We start from the raw sequence: 20719 nt of genomic DNA on the forward strand, positions 1-20719 counted from the left end.
TTCTTGTTCACTTTTTAACATCCAGTATTTGGGGATGTGAGCTTTATATAGGCATTCCCTACAATACTCCCAGGGCTTCCCCGGTGGCTCAGGGGTAAGGAATCTGCCTGCCTGCCAAGCAGGAAATGTGGGTTCGATCCCTGGGTGGGGAAAAATCCCCTGGAGAAGGAAATGGCAACCCACTCCAGTATTCTTGCCTGAAAAGTCCCATGGACAGAGAAGCCTGGTAGGCTACAGTCCATGGGGTCACAAAAGAGTTGGACACGACTTAGTGCCTAAATGACAATACTCCTGCATTAACTGGACAGTGGACTTTATCTCCTTCTCTGTGCCCTGAGCATCAACAAATTAGAGATTAAATTCACCAAAGTTAAGCATATACCCTTAGGATAAAAGCCAGTTTCAGGGATGTACCAACTAGGATTCTGGTGTTATTTCATTTTGGCATCTGCAAACCCCTTACTTATTTGCTACATCTTGAAAGCATTAAACGTATAAAATTATCTAGAATTTTTAGTTGTTTTTCATGAGAGAAATTCATTTCACATTTTAATTGGATTCGATTTCATTTGGGACATCTAGTCTGCCTTGCTGTCATAATTGGAAGTCTCCAGAATGTACTTTAAAAACTGTAAACACAGGTTACATCACATCTCTGATTAAAATTTTCCAACGGTTTCCTATGGCCCTTAGAACAAAACTGAACTTCCTATTTGACCTTCATGGCCCTGTGTTGTATGACCTGTGCTTACTCCTGTGATTTCATTTTAAAACACTACACTTCTGCTACGTGGGCTTTCTTTCTGGTCCTGAGACACAGCCAACTTTCTCCATCTTAGGATATTGCTGATTCTTCCACCTGGCTGCCTCTTTCTTATCTTTAATATCTTTTCCTGACTTGGGCATCTGAAGTAACCCTCCTCCCTCCCAATCACTCTTTATCCCAACAGTCTTTTATTTTTTCCTAGCTCTTATCACCATAAGAAATTATAGTATTTATTTGCTTGCCTTGTGTGTGCATGCTAAGTCGCTTCAGTCATGTCCAACTCTGTGCAACCCCATGGACTATAGCCCACCAGGCTCCTCTGTTCATGGGATCCTTCAGGCAAGACTACTGGAGTGGAGTACTCTCGCTATGCCCTCCTCCAGGTGATCTTCCCGGCCCAGGGATCAATCCCATGTCTCTTATGTCTAACCTGCATTGGCAGATGGGTTCTTTATCACTAGCACCACCTGGGAAGCCCTAGCCCTGTAAGAGAATGTAGATTCCATGAGCACAGAGACTGTCTCTTTTGTTTTCCTGCAGTTTTCCCAGTGCCTAAAATTGTACTGATAACCTGGAAGCACTCAGTGAGGACTTGTTAAATGGAAGCACAAATAAACTCATTGTGAAGGGACTAACCTCTGTTTACAATAAATGTAGCCATGCTGGAATATGTAAATATTAAATTTCCATTTAAAAATGAAGCTGACTTTCTTTTATTTCTCCTTTACCTAGTGTTATTTGGATTCTTAAGAAACTTACTAGGGACTTCATGGTGGCCCAGTGATTAAGTATCTGCCTTCCAAGGCAGGGGACACAGGTTTGATCCCTGGTTCAGGGAACTAAGATCCCACATGCCATGGAGCAACTAAGCCAGCGCACTGCAACTGCTGAACACTCGAGTTCATTGGCCACAACTAGAGAGAAGCCCATGTGCTGCAACTAAGCCCCAATGCAGCCAAATAAATAAATTTTTAAAAATATTTACTATATGTGTGTATTATCTATGATTTACAGGGGCATTATTATTTGTTGTATAAAGAAGATGCTAAAAAAAAAAAAAAAGTTAAGGAATTTCCTGGCAGTCTGGTGGTTAGAACTCTATGCTTCCACTGCTGGAGGCCTGGGTTCAATCTCTAGTTGGGGAACTAAGATCCCACAAGCCTTGTGGTGTGGAGGAAAAACAAACAAACAAACTGGTTTTCAAAGGGTTGAGAACCATTGTGTTAAGGCCTCATGTGCTGTGCTTAGTTGCTCAGTCATGTCTCTTTGCAACTGCCACACTCCTCTGTCCATGGGGATCCTCCAGGCAATAATACTGGAGCTGGTTGCCATGCCCTCCTCCAGGGGATCTTCCCAACCCAGGGATTGAACCCAGATCTCTTGCATTTCAGGTGGATTCTTTACCGTCTGAGCCACCAGAGAAGCCCTAAGTGCTCGTGACTGCCTATAACCTAAGCACCAGACCCATATTTCTCTATGTTCTACTGAACAGCTTGCCCTCAGACACTGCATGGCATTCTAGATGTGTCCAAAGCAAATTTCACCATCTGGCTTCACAAAACTTTCTCTTTGTGCTTGGTTCCTGCGTGTTTCACTCTGGGTCACCATGTCCCTCAGTTCAGTTCAGTCACTCAGTCGTGTCCAACTCTTTGCAACCCCATGAATCCCAGCACGCCAGGCCTCCCTGTCCATCACCAACTCCCAGAGTTCACTCAGACTCACGTCCATCGAGTCTGTGATGCCATCCAGCCATCTCATCCTCTGTCGTCCCCTTCTCCTCCTGTCCCCAATCCCTCCCAGCATCAGAGTCTTTTCCAGTGAGTCAACTCTTCACATAAGGTGGCCAAAGTATTGGAGTTTCAGCTTTAGCATCATTCCTTCCAAAGAAATCCCAGGGCTAATCTCCTTCAGAATGGACTGGTTGGATCTCCTTGCAGTCCAAGGGACTCTCAAGAGTCTTCTCCAACACCACAGTTCAAAAGCATCAATTCTTCGGTGCTCAGCCTTCTTCACAGTCCAACTCTCACATCCATACATGACCACAGGAAAAACCATAGCCTTGACTAGATGCACCTTTGTTGGCAAAGTAATGTCTCTGCTTTTGAATATGCTATCTAGGTTGGTCATAACTTTCCTTCCAAGGAATAGGCGTCTTTTAATTTCATGGCTGCAGTCACCATCTGCAGTGATTTTGGAGCCCAAAAAATAAAGTGTGACACTGTTTCCACTGTTTCCCCATCTATTTCCCATGAAGTGATGGGACCAGGTGCCATGATCTTCGTTTTCTGAATGTTGAGCTTTAAGCCAACTTTTTCACTCTCCACTTTCACTTTCATCAAGAGGCTCTTTAGTTCCTCTTAATTTTCTGCCATAAAGGTGGTGTCATCTGCATATCTCAGGTTATTGATATTTCTCCCAGCAATCTTGATTCCAGCTTCTGTTTCTTCCAGTCCAGCATTTCTCATGATGTACTCTGCATATAAGTTAAATAAGCAGGGTGACAATATATAGCCTTGACGTACTCCTTTTCCTATTTGGAACCAGTCTGTTGTTCCATGTCTAGTTCTAACTGTTGCTTCCTGACCTGCATGCAAATTTCTCAAGAGGCAGATCAGGTGGTCTGGTATTCCCATCTCTTGAAGAATTTTCCACAGTTTATTGTGATCCACACAGTCAAAGGCTTTGGCATAGTCAATAAAGCAGAAATAGATGTTTTTCTGGAACTCTCTTGCTTTTTCCATGATCCAGCAGATGTTGGCTATTTGATCTCTGGTTCCTCTGCCTTTTCTAAAACCAGCTTGAACATCAGGTAGTTCACGGTTCATGTATTGCTGAAGCCTGGCTTGGAGAATTTTGAGCATCACTTTACTAGCGTGTGAGATGAGTGCAATTGTGCGGTAGTTTGAGCATTCTTTGGCATTGTCTTTCTTTGGGATTGGAATGAAAACTGACCTTTTCCAGTCCTGTGGCCACTGCTGAGTTTTCCAAATTTGCTGGCATATTGAGTGCAGCACTTTCACAGCATCATCTTTCAGGATTTGAAATAGCTCAACTGGAATTCCATCACCTCCACTAGCTTTGTTCGTAGTGATGCTTTCTAAGGCCCACTTGACTTCACATTCCAGGATGTCTGGCTCTAGGTCAGTGATCACACCATCGTGATTATCTGGGTCGTGAAGATCTTTTTTGTACAGTTCTTCTGTGTATTCTTGCCATCTCTTCTTAATATCTTCTGCTTCTGTTAGGTCCATACCATTTCTGTCCTTTATCGAGTTCATCTTTGCATGAAATGTTCCCTTGGTATCTCTAATTTTCTTGAAGAGATCTCTAGTCTTTCCCATTCTGTTGTTTTCCTCAATTTCTTTGCATTGATCACTAGCCCCACCATCATTTAATCAGTCGTCTAGTGTTATCTTTGTACCTCTTCAAATTACTTGTGACTATTCTTTTCCATCCCCATTTCCATGACTTAGTTCAAATGCTCATCATCTTACCTGTAGAACCTTGAAACATTCTTCTCTTGCATCTTCTCACCACCCTCTATCTCTGTTATTCATAGACTATATAAATATCAGTCATATTATGAGCAATGGAATAACAAAACATTGTATGACATTGACCATATTACAAAATTCACATTACACAGCGCCCTTTCTAAAGTTTCAAATCTGGTCATATTCCTGGCACCACATTGCCTGCCAAAGTAAATCCACTCTCCTCAGCATGGTTATACCACCCAGGCTCCATCTTAGTTCTTTAGCTTCTTCCCCAACTCCATCCATGCCCTATACTCCAGCCATACAGACCAGATCTGCAGTTCTCAAGAGAAGTTCTTATGTTGCCTGAATGGACTTGGACATATTTTCTCAGCCAGACTCATTTCCACCCCATCTCCTCTGTCTTGCTGCCAGAATCTATAAACATCCTCCAAAACTTAGCTCAGCCTTCACCTCCACTGTGGAGTTTTTCATCTCACCAGACTGGATTGCCTGGGTCTGAAAAAGCCTGAAATCTCCCATAAGTCCTTGAAGTATTACACTTCTGTGCTGTCCTGTAACTCCTCATATATATCCCCCAACTGTAATGCCAGCTCCTCATAAAATCACGACCAGCCCCATGTTTATAAGAGACTAGACCATAAGAGATATATAACAAGTATTTCTTGAGTAGATTAATGAATCTTGCACTTGTATGGTATATATTTCTTCTAAGGAACATAATTTTCAATCTCTAGTTTGTGAGCTTGAATTAATATTTCCCCATGGTACTTGAGATTTCTTTTATACGTCCTCAGAGTGGAATTTAATTAAACCATACTTAACATAATTACTGCATATCTGGGCTTGAAAACAAACAAAAGACAGAATCCATAGTGTTGTGAAGCTCACAGTTGTGAGGTCATGGTGGCATCGTAGACTTTTGAACTTTAATCAAGGTTCATTTTAAGGAGTGGAAAGTAAGTGAGGTGAAGTCTCAAAGACAGCCTGTAGCAGAATTAGACTAGAGCCAAAATTTCCAAGTAGGAAAAACACAACACAACACACACACACACAGAAACAGAGAGTAGAAGAGTGCTGTGTAAGTGCAGGAAACATTTATATTTAGCCAGTAAATGACACCTATTTTATTTTTTTATTTTCAAAGAGCTATTTATTGTTGTTAATGTTAGGCTATGCTGGGTCTTCGTTGCTGCACACAGGCTCTCTCTAGTTGCCATGACTGAGGGCTACTCTCCAGTTGCAGAGCACAGGCTTCTCTTGTTGTGGAGCATAGGCTCTAGAGTGCGCGAAGCTTCAGAAATGGCAGCACCTGGGCTCTAGAGCACAGGCTCAATAGTTGTGGTGCGTGGGCTCAGTTGCTCCCCAGGGATCAAACCCATGTCTCCTGCTTTGGCTGGCGGACTCCCAAACCGCTGAACCAGGGAAGTCCTGTTTTTATTTTTTTTATTAATTATTATTATTTTGCCACACTGTGTGGCATGTGGGATCTTAGTTCCCTGGTCAGGGATTGAACCTGCGCCCTTTGACTGCCAGGGAAGCCCCATGACACCTTTTTAAAAATTGGAAACACTAGTAAAGTGATGAGATCATTAGTAGCCTCAGACAAGTCAGTTAGGCTCTGTGCCTCATTTTCTTTCATTTATAAAGCAGGGGTAATAATGGCTGCCATCTGGAGTGTTGAGGGAATTATAAATGTTGCAGGTGAAACACTCCATCAGCTAGGAATGCTTTGGCTGTGAGCAGCATAAAACCCAGTAATACCTGAAGAAGGAAATGGCAACCCACTCCAGTATTCCTGCCTGGGAAATTCCAGGGACAGAGAAGCCTGGTGGGCTACAGTCCATGGAGTCGCAAAGAGTCAGACGTAACTGAGCGACTGAACACATTGAGGACTAAGAAATACAAGATATATCACTAATATAACACTAATTTGTACATATTATCACTTATTAGAACATCTGTAGGATATGTCAGCTATCACTTTGGAGAATCATGTTATCATACTGAAATTATACTCAAAGAAGCCTAGGAAAAACAATGGAAATGTTTAAAGTATATTTTCCCTATGAAAGAGTATTCATAAATCTTACAGATTTCAAAGAATATAAAACATGAACTGGAAAACCCATGAAAAATATATAAAGTCTTTGGGTATCATAATTATATCTCTCAACTAAGTGATGTATTATATGTTGTATCACATGCTTTTCACAAAATAAAACATGAGATTTAACAAATGTTTTTATTGTGAAAAAAAACAATCGTAGGATCTTAAGCAAATAAGCTTTTTTTGTAATATATATTAAAAGTCTGAATGGAGGAAGTGGCTGGCCTTAATCCAGCAGCATGAGTCTTGGAAAGTTTCTTGGCCTTTTCTTTATGTTGGTGGCTTCCTGCTGGTCACATGAGGGTTAAAGGGCCTGCCATCATGCCTGCATTCCAGACTGAAATGATGGGGGAAGGAGAAAGGTCCTCCTGGGACACCTGTCCCTTGTTATGGGGACCGCAAGTTCATCTAGAAACGCCCAGCAGAATTCTGCTTATAACAGTGCTATCCTGTCACCATCTGTAGCTAAACAAAAAGCTACAAAAGCAGCGGTTTGACTTTTAAGCGTCTGGAGTAGAAATGTCAGGAGAAAGGGAATGGGGAGTAGCTTTAATTTTTTTTTTTTTTAATTTGGCTGTGCTGGGTCTTAGTTGTGGCATGCAGAATCTTTTAGTTGTGGCTTCTTGTAGGATCTAGGTTCCTGACCAGGGATGGAACTCAGACCCCTGCATTGGGAGAATATAGTGTTAGCCACCGGACCACTAGGCAAGTCCTGGGAATAGCTTTTCAGTAGTCAATGAACAAGACCTTTCATAGGAACCTACCATAGGAGGCTTAATTTTGTTCTTGTTGTTTAGTTGCTAAGTTGTATCTGACTCTTTGTGACCCCATGGACTGTAGCCTGCCAGGCCTCTTCGTCCATGGGATTTCCCAGGCAAGGATGCTGGAGTGGGTTGCCATTTCCTTCTCCAGGATATCTTCCCCACCCAGAGATCAAAGCCACATCTTCTTCACTGGCAGGTGGATTCTTTACCATTGAGCCACCTGGGAAGCCCCAAGAGGGTTAATGATGAGCAGTAGTTGAAATTTTAAATAAATCTTTGAGGTTTGCTATGAATTTTGCAGTTGTCTTGATCTCTGCACTCTTAAACAATGAACTTCTCATTACAGAGTAAACAAAGAATTGGCTGGTTTTGGTGTGTGGTCTGTGGCTTCACCACATATCTTACACATTTCTTGAGGCTGCCTGGGATGGTGGGGATTTGGTGACTTGGGTCGTGAACGCCATTATTTTGTCGTTAGCCTTCATGGTAAAGATCCAGTATGAAGCTGGTCTTTTTATCTATTTTTAATACCTTGGATTTGGAGGTAGAGGAAATTAGATGAAACCCCCAAACACACCGAAGATCATGAAATAATGAAAATGTAAGTGGAAACATGCAGAATCAATGCATCCTTTATCATTCTTAACAGCTTAAATAAAATGACTGACTATTCCCAAAGTCAAAAATAATTCAGAATTTAATTGGCAAGGGTATTTTAAGGTTCTGTCTTTTTCTATTTTTCTCCCGCTTTGGTGAAGCTATGAATTATGTTGCAGGCACTGAGCATCTTGAAATAGTAGTTACTAAGACAACGTCTTGAATTAGGAATTAATTGAATCTTTAAAAATTCTCCTATGTGCGCATACAAATATACTGGTATTGTGCTTCTCATCTTGCCTTGGCACAACATCTTCCTAAGAGGAGATTATATTCTTTAAATTTTGAAAGTTAACATTTTCACACCTCCATAAGTAAGTAGAATCCTTTCCACATGATAGAGAATCTTCTTCCAAAAGGAAAGCTACTTGCTACACATAATGGAGTCATATTATATGACTCAACTTCCACCAAATTATGGTAAATAGCTGCTGTTATCTGAAAGTTGATTCCAGAGTTGCCATGATTATTTGTCCACGATACCTGGGCCTGTTAACTGTTTGCTTTTCTTAATTTCTTGTTGTGAGCATGAGGTTCCTCCAACATGGTAAATTATGGACACTGAATTTGAGCTATGTAAGAGCTGGAAGACACTCCTGATGATATGAACTAAGTATTCCAGCAGAATATTTCTGTTCTTTAGGGAAGCATAAGTCTTCCTATAGTCACAGAAGTTTAGAGGTAAAAGATACTGTCAAGGACACACGAATCAAAGTACCGATTAGCTAAGTCACTTTCCCAGCACTGTTAACTAGTGGCAGAGAGAAAACAAAATCCCAGGTCTTCATACACTTGAACTCCTTCACACTGTTTTGCAGAAATAACAACGGTCCTCTGCCATCTGCTTCATTCTCTACCTCCAGGTTGTGTGTCGGCCACTGTAGTAGGTGCTATGGATCCAAAAGGGGTTGAGACGTGATCTTGCCCTTACAGAGCTCATAATCTTTAGAATCTTTGAGAGGAATGAGGAAAATGGGAAGGCCCTGGTCTAAGTCAAGTCATCTCTGCCCATGTAAGAGAGGCAACAGTCACATGGTAGTGATTTAAATTAAATGAAGACTTTTCTCTTACTAATTCTCTCTGCTCTACAAAATCTGTCTTAAAAGGTTGTATGGCTTTGTGTCCAGCAGAATGAGAAAACAAATCTCGGCTCAGCCTTTTGTCTTTCTGCCTCTCAATGTCTTTGCCAGTAAATAAGGACGATGACAGTGCTTACCCCTAGACTTGTGACGTTATAACACAGAATCTCTAATACGTGCATTACAGAAAGAGCTTACTATAGGCCAGGTGGTCTTCAGAGACTCCGATTTTCTTCTTATATTTATGCAGTCCAGTTTTCATCTCTCAAACAATTTGACCTTCAAGACTACAAGGTAAAGTTTTCTCAATACCCTTCCTTTTATGCCTTCAGGATCTGGTGACTCCCAAAGCTGCTGGCAATGCAGAGCTCTTAGAAATTTACAGGAGTGACTGTGGATTAGGGGTGGGAGTGGGAAGAGTTGAGTAGGATGTGTGGAGTGGGAAAATGGGAAGAAAGTTGTAGCCAGCAGCCACTGCAGGCTCCCCCACCATGATAGAAGTATGGCTGCCAGTCCTCCAATCCAGGCCAACTCTAGAGCAGCCAACTGAACTAAGAGCCTTCAGCCCCAGTGTTCAGGATTTCCATTCTATTCTCATTTCTCACCCACTGCCATATGAGTATCAGCAGGGGCTAGTTTAGCATGATTTAGGAAAATATTCTCTACACTGGGAATAGTTAGAAATTTCTGATGGTTTTTTTTTATTATTATAAAACAATGATGGCTTTCTTCATTGTAAAAAGAATATGTCATTTTTAAAAATTGGAAAGAAAAATGTTGAAACATAAACACAATATTTTGAAATGTCACCATCTTCTAAACACAAGCATGGCAGTGAGTTGTTGAGAAAAGATTTGATATATGAATAATCAGTATTTCACCAGGGCTTCCCTGATGGCTCAGTGGTAAAGAACCCGCCTGCCAATGCAGAAGACATGAGTTCAATCCCTGGGTAGGGAAGATCCCCCGGAGAAGGCAACCCACTCCAGTATTCTTGCCTGGGAAATCCCACGGACAGAGGAGTCTGGTGGGCTACAGTCCATGAGGTGGCAAAAGAGTTGGACGTGATTTCACAACTAAACAACAACATTTCACCAGTGTTTCAGGAAAAAATGTTTTTCTTAGCTTAAGCTTTAAAGTGTCACAATCAGTCAGTCAGTTCAGTCGCTCAGTCGTGTCCGAGTCTTTGCGACCCCATGGACTGCAGCACACCAGGCTGCCCTGTCCATCACCAACTCCCGGAGCTTGCTCAAACAATAATAAATATATTCAGAGAATTCATTTGCTTCATTTCAGGTATCTTTATTGGTATGTATATTAGTATAGTATGTATATTTTGTTCCCATAAATTTGGGAAACGTAAGTGAATATGTGTATGTCAAGGACAACTTTGATCTGTAATCATCTGTAATGAATTAATATCTAGTACTCTATGCTTTCTGGACATTATGAAATACAAAAATAAATGCCCTCAAAATGCTCAGAGTCTACTTGGGGAAACAACCATTTCATTGCTGCCAGAAGCTGACCTCATTGTCTTGCTAGCAGCTACTGACTGTGGTCCAAGATTCTAAAAAAAGACATCCCAACTCATAAGTCAGCTCCAAATTGCAGAAGAAATACAGTTGCACATTTACCACCAGTTCTCTGGTCTTCCTTTTCTATCTCCCGGTGCTACCTCATCTACTGTCTATTCAAGGAGAAATGTGTTGCTGAGCCTTTGTTCTACTTACACATTAAAATATAGGATTGAGGACATCCATTCACATGGGTCAGGACACTGGGCTTTAAAATTTTTAGATTATTCATAGAAATTTTTGTTCTGAGTTACCTAAATATCTGCCTTAGTTCTTTAAAAGTATACTCGTAGGATAAGATTGAGTCATAGTCAAAAGAATGTTTGTTTATCCACTTAGCTGGTACACCAGAAAAGGGAGCCATATTTATCCAAATCTGAGTTGCTTGGCAACTGCATCAGCCTTCCATTCTAGTTAACCAGCTGTGGATGGAGCTGTTAGAGTCCAGTATATGAGCTAACACTCACATATTCACAGAAGGCCTAGATCTACAGCCAACCTGGCCTATGATCTCAATAGAATCAATGCTTCTGGCATTTATAAGATAATAAGCTCCCAGATTTGAAAGGGGCCCAAAATGTTATTTAATCTAAGTGCCATCCTGTCTATAACTTCACTGCTGAGCTCTGGACCAACCGCTGCATAAACATCTGCCAAATTCAGTGAACTATTAAACGCAGAACTTTTTTCAACAGTGCATTAGCATGCTTGAGATTAAACAGATGGGAGATTTCCAAATAATAAGTGTTTATGTTTCAACATTTTTTGTTCTCCAATTTTCTTAAAAGGACACATATTCTTTTTACCATGAAGAAAACCATTATTGTTTATCCCATCTTTGGACAGTTTTTACCCTTAAAAATTCTTCCTTAGACTGAGACAAAAATCTGTCTTTTAATTCTCCCCATTAAAGATAGTTTACCTCTTGGTGTCTTATAGATCAAATCTAATTTCTTTCCCATATAACAACCTAGCAACATTTTATCTTCATCTAAGTTTTTCTTTGAGGCTAAATTTTCCTTTTCTTTAATCAAACCTTGCATACATAGTGCTGAGTCCTTCGTGATTTTGATTACTTGTCTCTAAATTTAAACTAGTTTTCGTATATTGTTTTGAAAGTGCTACTCTTAAGAGTAGATCATAGCCTTCCAGGGGTCACAGAATCAGTTGGAACTATGAATTTATGCCTTAACTTGAATTTATGCCTCTCTTCTAGTAAGGCAACTCAAAACTGCATGACCTTATTAATACACATCATGCGAAAAGTTGACTCATTGGATAAGACTCTGATACTGGGAGGGATTGGGGGCAGGAGGAGAAGGGGACGACAGAGGATGAGGTGGCTGGATGGCATCACTGACTCGATGGACATGAGTCTGAGTGAACTCCAGTAGCTGGTGATGGACAGGGAGGCCTGGCGTGCTGCAATTCATGGGGTCGCAAAGAGTCAGACACGACTGAGCGACTGAACTGAACTGAACTGATTAATACACATAATATTTGAACTTGATACATTTTGAGTTGTTGAAAACAAAAACTTCTGTGGCTTGTCCACATACAAGCTATTAAACAAAGTCTCCTCCATCACGTTCATATGTTTTAGAGTTTGGGGACCCAAATGTAAGACCTTAAATTTACCCTGCTAAATCTCATCTTATTTAATTCTGTCTCTTGGATTAATCAGTCAAAGTCTCCTGATTCTTCTCTCCAGTATATCCTTTCTTTCAGCTTAGGTTCTTATAAATATGTGATGAACCACACTGTTTATACTCTTCCCCAAGTAGATGACAAAAATGTTTAATGGATGCAAAGGACAGAATCCCATTGTAAATCTTGAAACCTATCACCAGACTGACAGTGATCCATTAATCCACCTTTGATTACAGTCACTGAAGCAGTTACTCATGTTTGCCTCTAGCCCATAATCCACTCTTCATGAGGGATATATGTATCAGGAAGAACCTTGTCAAAGGCCTTCCTGGAGCCAGAAGAAGAGAACTAAGATATACTGGCCACCTCTTGCCTTCAAGTAATTTATATTACCTCATTTAATTCATTTGGTTAATTAACAAATGTTTATTGATCATGTATTATATTCCAGGTGCTATTCTAGGCTCTGGGGCTATATAACAATACAAGATTTTTAAAAATTACCATACATACAAGTATTATCCTCATTTTGCAGAGTAGGAAATTGAGGCCTAGAGATGTGAACCAATTCCCAAAATGAACATATAATTCACACACACACACACACACACACACAAACACAATGAGCTGTGGAAGAACACAGAGATAATTACAATCAGCAGTTGTTTCTGAGTGGCACAGAGACTTGGGGATTTGGGAGGCTTCTTCTTTTTATTATTATAATAATATACCCTTTATTCTGCTAAAAAAAAATCCAGTTTCAGTTATTACTTTTTCAATAAAAGTCTGGTTCATTATGGTTTTATTAGTGGCAGGGTGGGAGAAGGGGGAAGGGTAATGGTGAAAGATTAAGGACATGAACTTAAATTCGTTACCTAGAAGAATAAAGACAAATATAAGATATTCTAAATTACTTTGCTGGTATCTTCGGAATTAAATATAGTATTAGTGTTCTCTTTGGGAACTGAGAGCACGAAACATCCTCAATCCTCATCTTCTTCTAAGCCATGACTTGGGGCCATGGTACAATATTTATCGGGCTTCCCTAATAGCTCAGTTGGTAAAGAATCCGCCTGCAATGCAGGAGACCTGGGTTCGGTTCCTGGGTCAGGAAGATCCCCTGGAGAAGGGATAGGCTACCCACCCTAGTATTCTTGGGCTTCCCTTGTGGCTCCGTTGGTAAAGAATCCACCTGTAATGTGGGAGACCTGGGTTCGATCCCTGGGTTGGGAAGATCCCCTGGAGAAGGGAAAGGTTACCCACTCCAGTATTCTGGCCTGGAGAATTCCATGGACTATACAGTTGCAAAGAGTGTCAGACAAAACGGAGCAACTTTCACTTTCACAGTATATATAAAAGCATATGTGTATCTTTTTTATTGAAGCTCTTCCCATGTAAGATAGGAGAACTTGCCACATTCTTTTTAATACTTACATTGTACAACCCTGCAGAAATGTACTATATCGGATTTAATACCAGCCTCCTATTGATGGACAGTTGCCTTGTTTCTAGCCTTCACAATTGAGAGCAATTATTTTAATTTAGTTACTTCAAAATACATAACATATACCAAGTGCCAAGCAGTATTCCAAGCAGTTTACAAAAGCGAGCTCATTTAATCTCTAAAATAACCCTTTGCTCTAGGCACTGCTACTATCATGTCTGCTCTGCAGATGAGGAAACTGAGAGTAGAGCAATGAAGTGATTTGTCCCTGGTCACACAGCTTAAAAGCAAGAGCTGGCATTCAAACCCAGGCTGTTCTGGCTGAGGATTTGTCTTAACCTTTGCTGGGATTTGATTCCTCTTCATTGCTGCAACATAATTGTCTGTTCCTGAAGTAGATCGGTTGCTAGGCATAAGGAATGAAGCATGCTTTTAGTAGCCAGCATTAGCATGTGGGAAAAAACTGAGAAGAGAAAAAATAGATGATAAAATGCATCTAGAGCCACTTTCGTTCCACTCTGCCGTGCTTACTCCCAACAACCTCTGAGAGCATTTTGAAAGGCAGGCAGACCAAAGCCTCCCAAGTGCTAAGTTTCCCTACAAGTAGGAAGTCTCTTCAACCAGGCACACTGAAGTAGAAATGACAGCCCAACAAAGATCATCAGCTTTGAAATTTTGCAGAAAAATAGTACAGACACTAATGTAATTTTATATAAAGTTTCATTAAGGTGCATAATTTTAAGTTAAGGGTAAACAATCTAAGTTCTCTAAAAGAAGAATTTGTTTCAAGAAAAAAAAAATTTTTTTCCGGAACTACAATCGTAGTTTCTCAGTCAGAAGAGAAGTAATTTTGTTGTGATGAAAAACTCAAAAGCCAAAATGCACTCAATTCTTTTTCCCAGATGTAGTGCCATTGGTTTTCTGGTGCCAGTTTTTATATTTCTTAAAGATGACATTGCATGGTGCCAGTAGTAATACTATTTGAATCTCGTAAGTCTTCAGGGGGACCTTGTCAACACTTTGGGTTTTAAACTTGACAAGTTCCACTCGCCCATGCTCAAGTGGTAAATACAAAAAATAACTTCCAGTTTCTTTTAGTACATATAACGCTAATTAGTTCATTGCTCTAATTTTACATCTGGCCTTTGGTACAGCTGAAGCTTTGCCTGTATATTAGTAATGACATAAATGTTTGCACATCTTTGAAAGTCTGAGAATATGAATCAACTTAAGAGAAACAGATTTGATTGGAACAGAAGAGCTACATCTGAACAATTTCTTTACTGTTGTTAATGGTGGTAGAAATGCAATTTGAACTTCAAGATGAAAAAAAATTATGGAGAATAAATGAAGAGAGGGAGTGACTGCAAAGTATATGCAACTCTTGGCAGTCAAAAGAGAAAAATTCAGAAAATTAATGGCTCATGTGGGAGACATGAATTAATTTGGTGTCCTAAGCAAAAAGATAACATTTCCCAAGTATAGAAGAATTTATAAATTCTGCCGTTTTGAATCAAGATGTGGTATCTGCACACAACTGAGAGAGCTGTACTGCCAGATATAGCCATTTCACACTAGGAACTCTGGCCTGAAGTGATGGGTGCAAGGCCTCCTGCACACAGCACCCTGTGAGTAAGCAGAATGACTAAGCACAAAGAAAGAGAAGGGGAAAAAAGATTTTATTTTATTACCCAGATTCTGTTTTTATTTATCAGGAATTGTTAGTGGGCTTTGCTGGTGACATTTTCCCAAGTAAACAATAAATCTTCACCCTCCAAAACATAGATGTAATTCATTGCTCTGTGTATTTGGAATGAAATCAAATCTGATAAGGCTTCATATACATCAGAAATGTGAAGAACTTTAGATAGTCATGGGAATAATTCTGCCTGATCTCATATCACCTGTGTAGGAAAAAATTCTGATGGCCTTTGAAATGTACCGAAAGGTTCAGTTCAGTTCAGTCCAGTTGCTCAGTCGTGTCCGACTCTGCGATCCCATGGACTGCAGTACACCAGGCTTCCCTGTCCCTCACCAACTCCTGGAGCTTGCTCAAACTCATGTTACTAGTGGTTTTCACGGAAAACTATGTTCAGTTTAGAGCACATTCTTTTGGACTGTCTCGTTCTAGAGGGCTTGTGTCCTTCATTGCCTTTGAGCTATTTTACAGCTCTGTAATTTGTAGATAATGAATGCAATGCAAATATTTTTTGTCAATAGTCCCACAAATAAATTTTGGAGCATCAGAAGACAATTGCTTTCTCTCTCTTACCCTGCAGACATAGATAATTTTTGCATCTATTTGCATATTTATTTCATAATTTTCCTGTACCTCCACCTTTGAAATTCTCCTTGAAACCAGCTGTAACATCTTATTGGTTCCTTTATTAATTAATGAGTTAAATGTCTTGGTACTTATTGATTTTAGATGTACTATATAAAATTCACAGTTTCTCTTTTTTGAAAATTATTTTTAATGATTTAACCAATTCCTATACATTCCAATTTAATTAACATTTAAAATTATTCAAGACATCACTTCATTTTGCAAGAGAACCTCCAGCTTCCATTTCCAAAGAACAGAATATGGAAATATGGCTATTCCCCCAGCTCTGCTCATCATCCCTATCTTGCAAGTAAATTTTTTCTCATAATTTAATAAGATCTTTTGTTTCCCTTATAAATGTTTCATTCATCAACTTCCTTGGAGCCAAGAAAACTCGTCAAAGAGACAGCCATTCTGTGAGTGGAGTAGGTTTTCTTATTTCCCCCCTTTCCTTGTTTTTGGTACTTTTAATATCAGTGCTATCTTTCTTTTTATTTTACAGTGTGTAAGCCAACTGATATTATATATGAGTGAGTGAGCAAGTGAAGTCGCTCAGTCGTGTCCGACTCTTTGCGACCCCATGGATTGTAGCCTACCAGGCTCCTCCCTCCATGGGATTCTCCAGGCAAGAGTACTGGAGTGGGTTGCCATTTCCTTCTCCAGGGGATTTTCCCAACCCAGGGCTCGGACCCAGGTCTCTGGACCCGGGTCTCCCGCCTTCAGGCAGATGCTTTAACCTCTGAGCCACCAGGGAAGCCCTGATATTATATATAGTCTAATATTTATGTATATATATAGTCTAATATTTATGTAGAAAGTATACTTGTGGTGGGGGTCAAATTTAAGAAATGCCCCCCAAGGAGGTCTTTCAATTATATAGGTCTTGCATAATCTGTTCAGATTCTCCTGGTGCATAAATTAATACTGAGTACTGAATATTTGAGAAAATAGAATCTCTAGCTTCCAGGAAATCTTTTAATAAATGAGTATCACAAATCTTTCAGCAATTATTACTAAGGTCTTATGTATTAGATAACCACATACACATATGCCCTCACCCCAAAATACTGAAAAGAAAACATATGTTTTTCATTGAACTTGATTTCAGTTTTAGACTTCCTTTAAATCTGCAATCAGTATACCTTTGAAATAATGGGCTTCCCTGGTGGCTCAGACAGTGAAGAATCTGCCTGCAATGCAAAATCCCAGGTTCGATCCCTGGGTTGGGAAGATCCCCTGGAGAAGAAAGTGGCAACCCACTCCAGTATTCTTGCCTGGAGAATTCTATGGACAGAGGAGCCTGGTGGGCTGTAGTCCATGGGGTTGCAAAGAGTTGGACACGATTGAGTGACTAACATACACACACACACACACACACACACACACACACACCTTTGAAATAAGTGGAAACATTTGAGGTGTTCCTATAGTATTCTGATTATCAGGAGCAAACAGGAACCAGCAGTTTGTAGTGACAGAATTTTATTAACAGTTTAAAACTATTCTTATGGAATCTACAGCTCAAGGGTCATAGAAGACTCAAGAAGGACTAGGAAGGTTTGATTAGTTAACCCTCATAGTGACCCATGGTACTTCTTGCATCCACAGCAATCTTTTCAAGAATTGAGAGCCCTGTTGAGTTTTTTTTTTTCTTTAACTTACTGTTTTAAAAAATCTAGAAATAGGAACTGTTGTCAACTCTGTTCCCTAAGCTCCCCAGGAAACAGTATATTCATAAGAATAAATAGACCCAAGAATGCTACTTACATTTATAGCTAAATCAATTTTGTTTTAGTTTTATATTTCTCAATGCTATAAATGATAACACTTTCTATAATACTGTTTACTTAACAGCAGAGTTATCCTTCACATTAAAAATCCTCAGTCCTGCTGAGTCCCTTTCTGATCCTCCCAGTAGTTCTACTGGTCACCTGGGGGAAGTATAGGGTGGTATCTGAGAGTCAAGCCAGATCCCACCATTTACTTAATCACTTATTTCAATCGCCATTCTGGAAAATGACTAATAATGGTGTCTGTCTTAGAGGGCTGGTTTGAGGATTAAGAAAATCAATGTGGGGACTTCCCAGGGGTCCAGTGGCTGGGACTCCGAGCTCCCAATGCAGGAGGCCCAGGTTCTATCCCTGGTTGGGGAACTGGATCCCATATGTAACTGGGAGTTCGTATGTTGCAACTAAAGAAAGAAAAAGAAAAAAGATCCTGCCTGCCACAACTAAAGATCTTGTGTCCCACTACAATGATCTAAGATCCCATGTGTCACAGTAAGACCCAGCATAGCCAAATAAATAAATAAAAATAAATATTTTAAAAGGAAAATTGCTGTGTGTAAAGCATGGTATCTGGGCTGCAGTAGGCACTCAATAAACATTAACATGTGCAGGTCAAAGACTGACTCAAAAACCGTTGTGTACCAAGGCAAATAACCCAGGAACAACCCACTCCATTTAACAATCCACTCCACTTAGACTCTGCTTTCCTCCCCCGAGACAGGTAGCAGAAATGAGCTCTCTTTGCCTTGAGACCTGGTAGAAGTAGAAGACAGAGGAGGCAATCCCTCCCAACCCCCTCGCCCCCAGCATTTGTTAAAGCATCCTTTGAGGCAGTGGTTCTCAAGGGTGGCACAACTATTTCTCTAATGGCTCTTCAATATCCTCCCGGTTGGTTTGTGAACATCGTCCTAGATTCAGGCACAAGCAAGAAGACTTAAAGAAAAAAATCTCACTGCTCTAAATAAATTCAGGTCTCCCAACTCAGATAAATTATTTGAAATTTTTTAAACAAGTTAATTTTTAAAAATTTCTCTGTATATAAAATCATCTCTGTGCTTTATTCATCGTGTAATGGCACTTCGTGTGGAAAATATAAAGATATTTTTCTTCTATATCCTACAGGACAGCCAAACAGTAGCCACTAACTCCTGTGGCTATTGAGCCCTTGTAATGTGTCCAGTGAGGAGCTGAATTTTTCACTTAAGTCAATAAAAATTATAATAGCCACCTGTGACTAGAAGCTACCATATTGGGCAGAATAACTCTAGAACCCTTGTCACCAGAAATCTGTTTCTTCATTCTTTCCCTGTCTGGTTGCTATTTTAACTTTTCAGCCCTCACCAAAGGGGGACTGATGAAGATGATTCCTGGCAGCAGTGGTGGACATTTCTGCTCTGGGAGGTGAAGTGCGTGGGATGGGGTAGGGAAGCACACCCGAGCTTTTCAGATCACACTTAGATGAACACCTCCATCATTACAGAAAGTTCTTTTGGACAGCACTGTTCTCTAGAGGGTGGCTGAAGGTGTTTGAACATGACAGGTTTGAACTAATGGACAAAATGAAAGCTGCTGTCTGCACACTTCCAAAGCCAGGACCAGGAAGAGTTATTGAATTATACTGGCTGTCTATCTTAAAATACACAGAGCAAATGCTAGAGTGAATCAGCCATCCTCAAGCAGGCTCAAAACACAACCTGGTCATCATTGCTCTGGACACCAGGGAAAGATGAGCTCTGGGACCTTGGCACATAGGCTGGATTTTATGTGGATAGTTGAAAAACTATCTACAGAATGTACTCTTACATAATGAATAAGCTTCCCTCACTGATAAATGCCAACTTTCCAGTGGACCATGGAAAATTGGCTATTTTTGGCCACTCAGTGGGAGGCCATGGAGCTCTTGCTTGTGCTTTGAAGAACCCTGGAAAATGCAAATCTGTGTCAGCATTTGCTCCAATTTGCAACCAGTCCTGTGTTTTTGGGGTGGGTATGTTGGTTGCTCAGTCATGCCCGACTATTTGAGACCCCATGGACTGGGGCTCACCAGGCTCCTCTGTCCATAGAATTCTCCAGGCAAGGATAATGGAGTAGGTTGCCATTTGGGTGGGTGGGAGGGCAAAAATCTCTCAATGGACATTTGAAATCAGACTGAAATAGTTGAAAAGCTTATGTCACTGCTGTTCTTTGTAAGTTTTATTCAGGTTCTTGCTAGACATGATCAAGGAGGCAACGACTAAACATTTCAGCCACACAGTACTTCCTGACATCAGTTGTTTTTAGATTACAAGAGGGTTATGATTATAGTTACTTTTCTTTGCAATCTTTTTTAATGACCACATCAGTATTTAAGCAGTATTCCCAAATTCAGGAAAAATCAGGCACTAGAATCTTTTTTGAGGTATAGAAGTTGAAATAAAGAAAAATACAGTTAATTTGATTTTAAAATATGAGTTTTCATGACACTAAAAGAGTTTGTGTAGTTGAGTGCTTCAGTCATGTCCGACTCTGCAACACTATGGATTGTAGCCCGCCAGGCTCCTCTGTCCAGGGGATCCTCCAGGCAAGAATACTAGAGTGGGTTGCCATTTCCTTCTCCAGGGGATCTTCCTGACCCAGGGATCAAGCTCACGTCTCCTGGATTGCCAGGTGGGTTCTTTACCACTAGCACCACTGGGAAGCATCTAAATACAAGAAAATACATAAGACAAGAAAAGTCCAAGTGCATACTTATGATTGCAGAAGGCTTGTCAAACGTGTTTGAACAGTACCACACAATTATTCAGACTTTTCTATAGTTACTTTTTTAAAGAATGTGGGCAAACTGGTCTTGTTTTACAGATCTCTTTGACACTTTTTATGAGGTTGTAGTAAATCATTCAAGACTTGTCTGAAGAACGAGTTTCATTTGAGTGAGGAATGGATTTTCATTGCTGCATCTGTGAGAGGTAAGAAATTAATCACTTTTTTCTCCCCAAAGTCAACTTAGAATTAAACCCCACATCTTCTCCTTCCTCATCATGTTAGAAACTGGAAGTATAAACTGTACTCCATTCTGGGCTGTA

At 40.2% G+C, this 20719-nt stretch overlaps 1 pseudogene; it reads left to right on the forward strand.

The window, feature by feature from the left end:
- Positions 1 to 19980, forward strand: part of LOC112578552 — a 38197-nt pseudogene extending 18217 nt beyond the window's left edge.
- Positions 19981 to 20719: the final 739 nt, after the last annotated feature.

This window comes from Bubalus bubalis, chromosome 2 (genome assembly GCF_019923935.1).
Source record: "Bubalus bubalis isolate 160015118507 breed Murrah chromosome 2, NDDB_SH_1, whole genome shotgun sequence".
Lineage (NCBI taxonomy): Eukaryota > Metazoa > Chordata > Mammalia > Artiodactyla > Bovidae > Bubalus > Bubalus bubalis.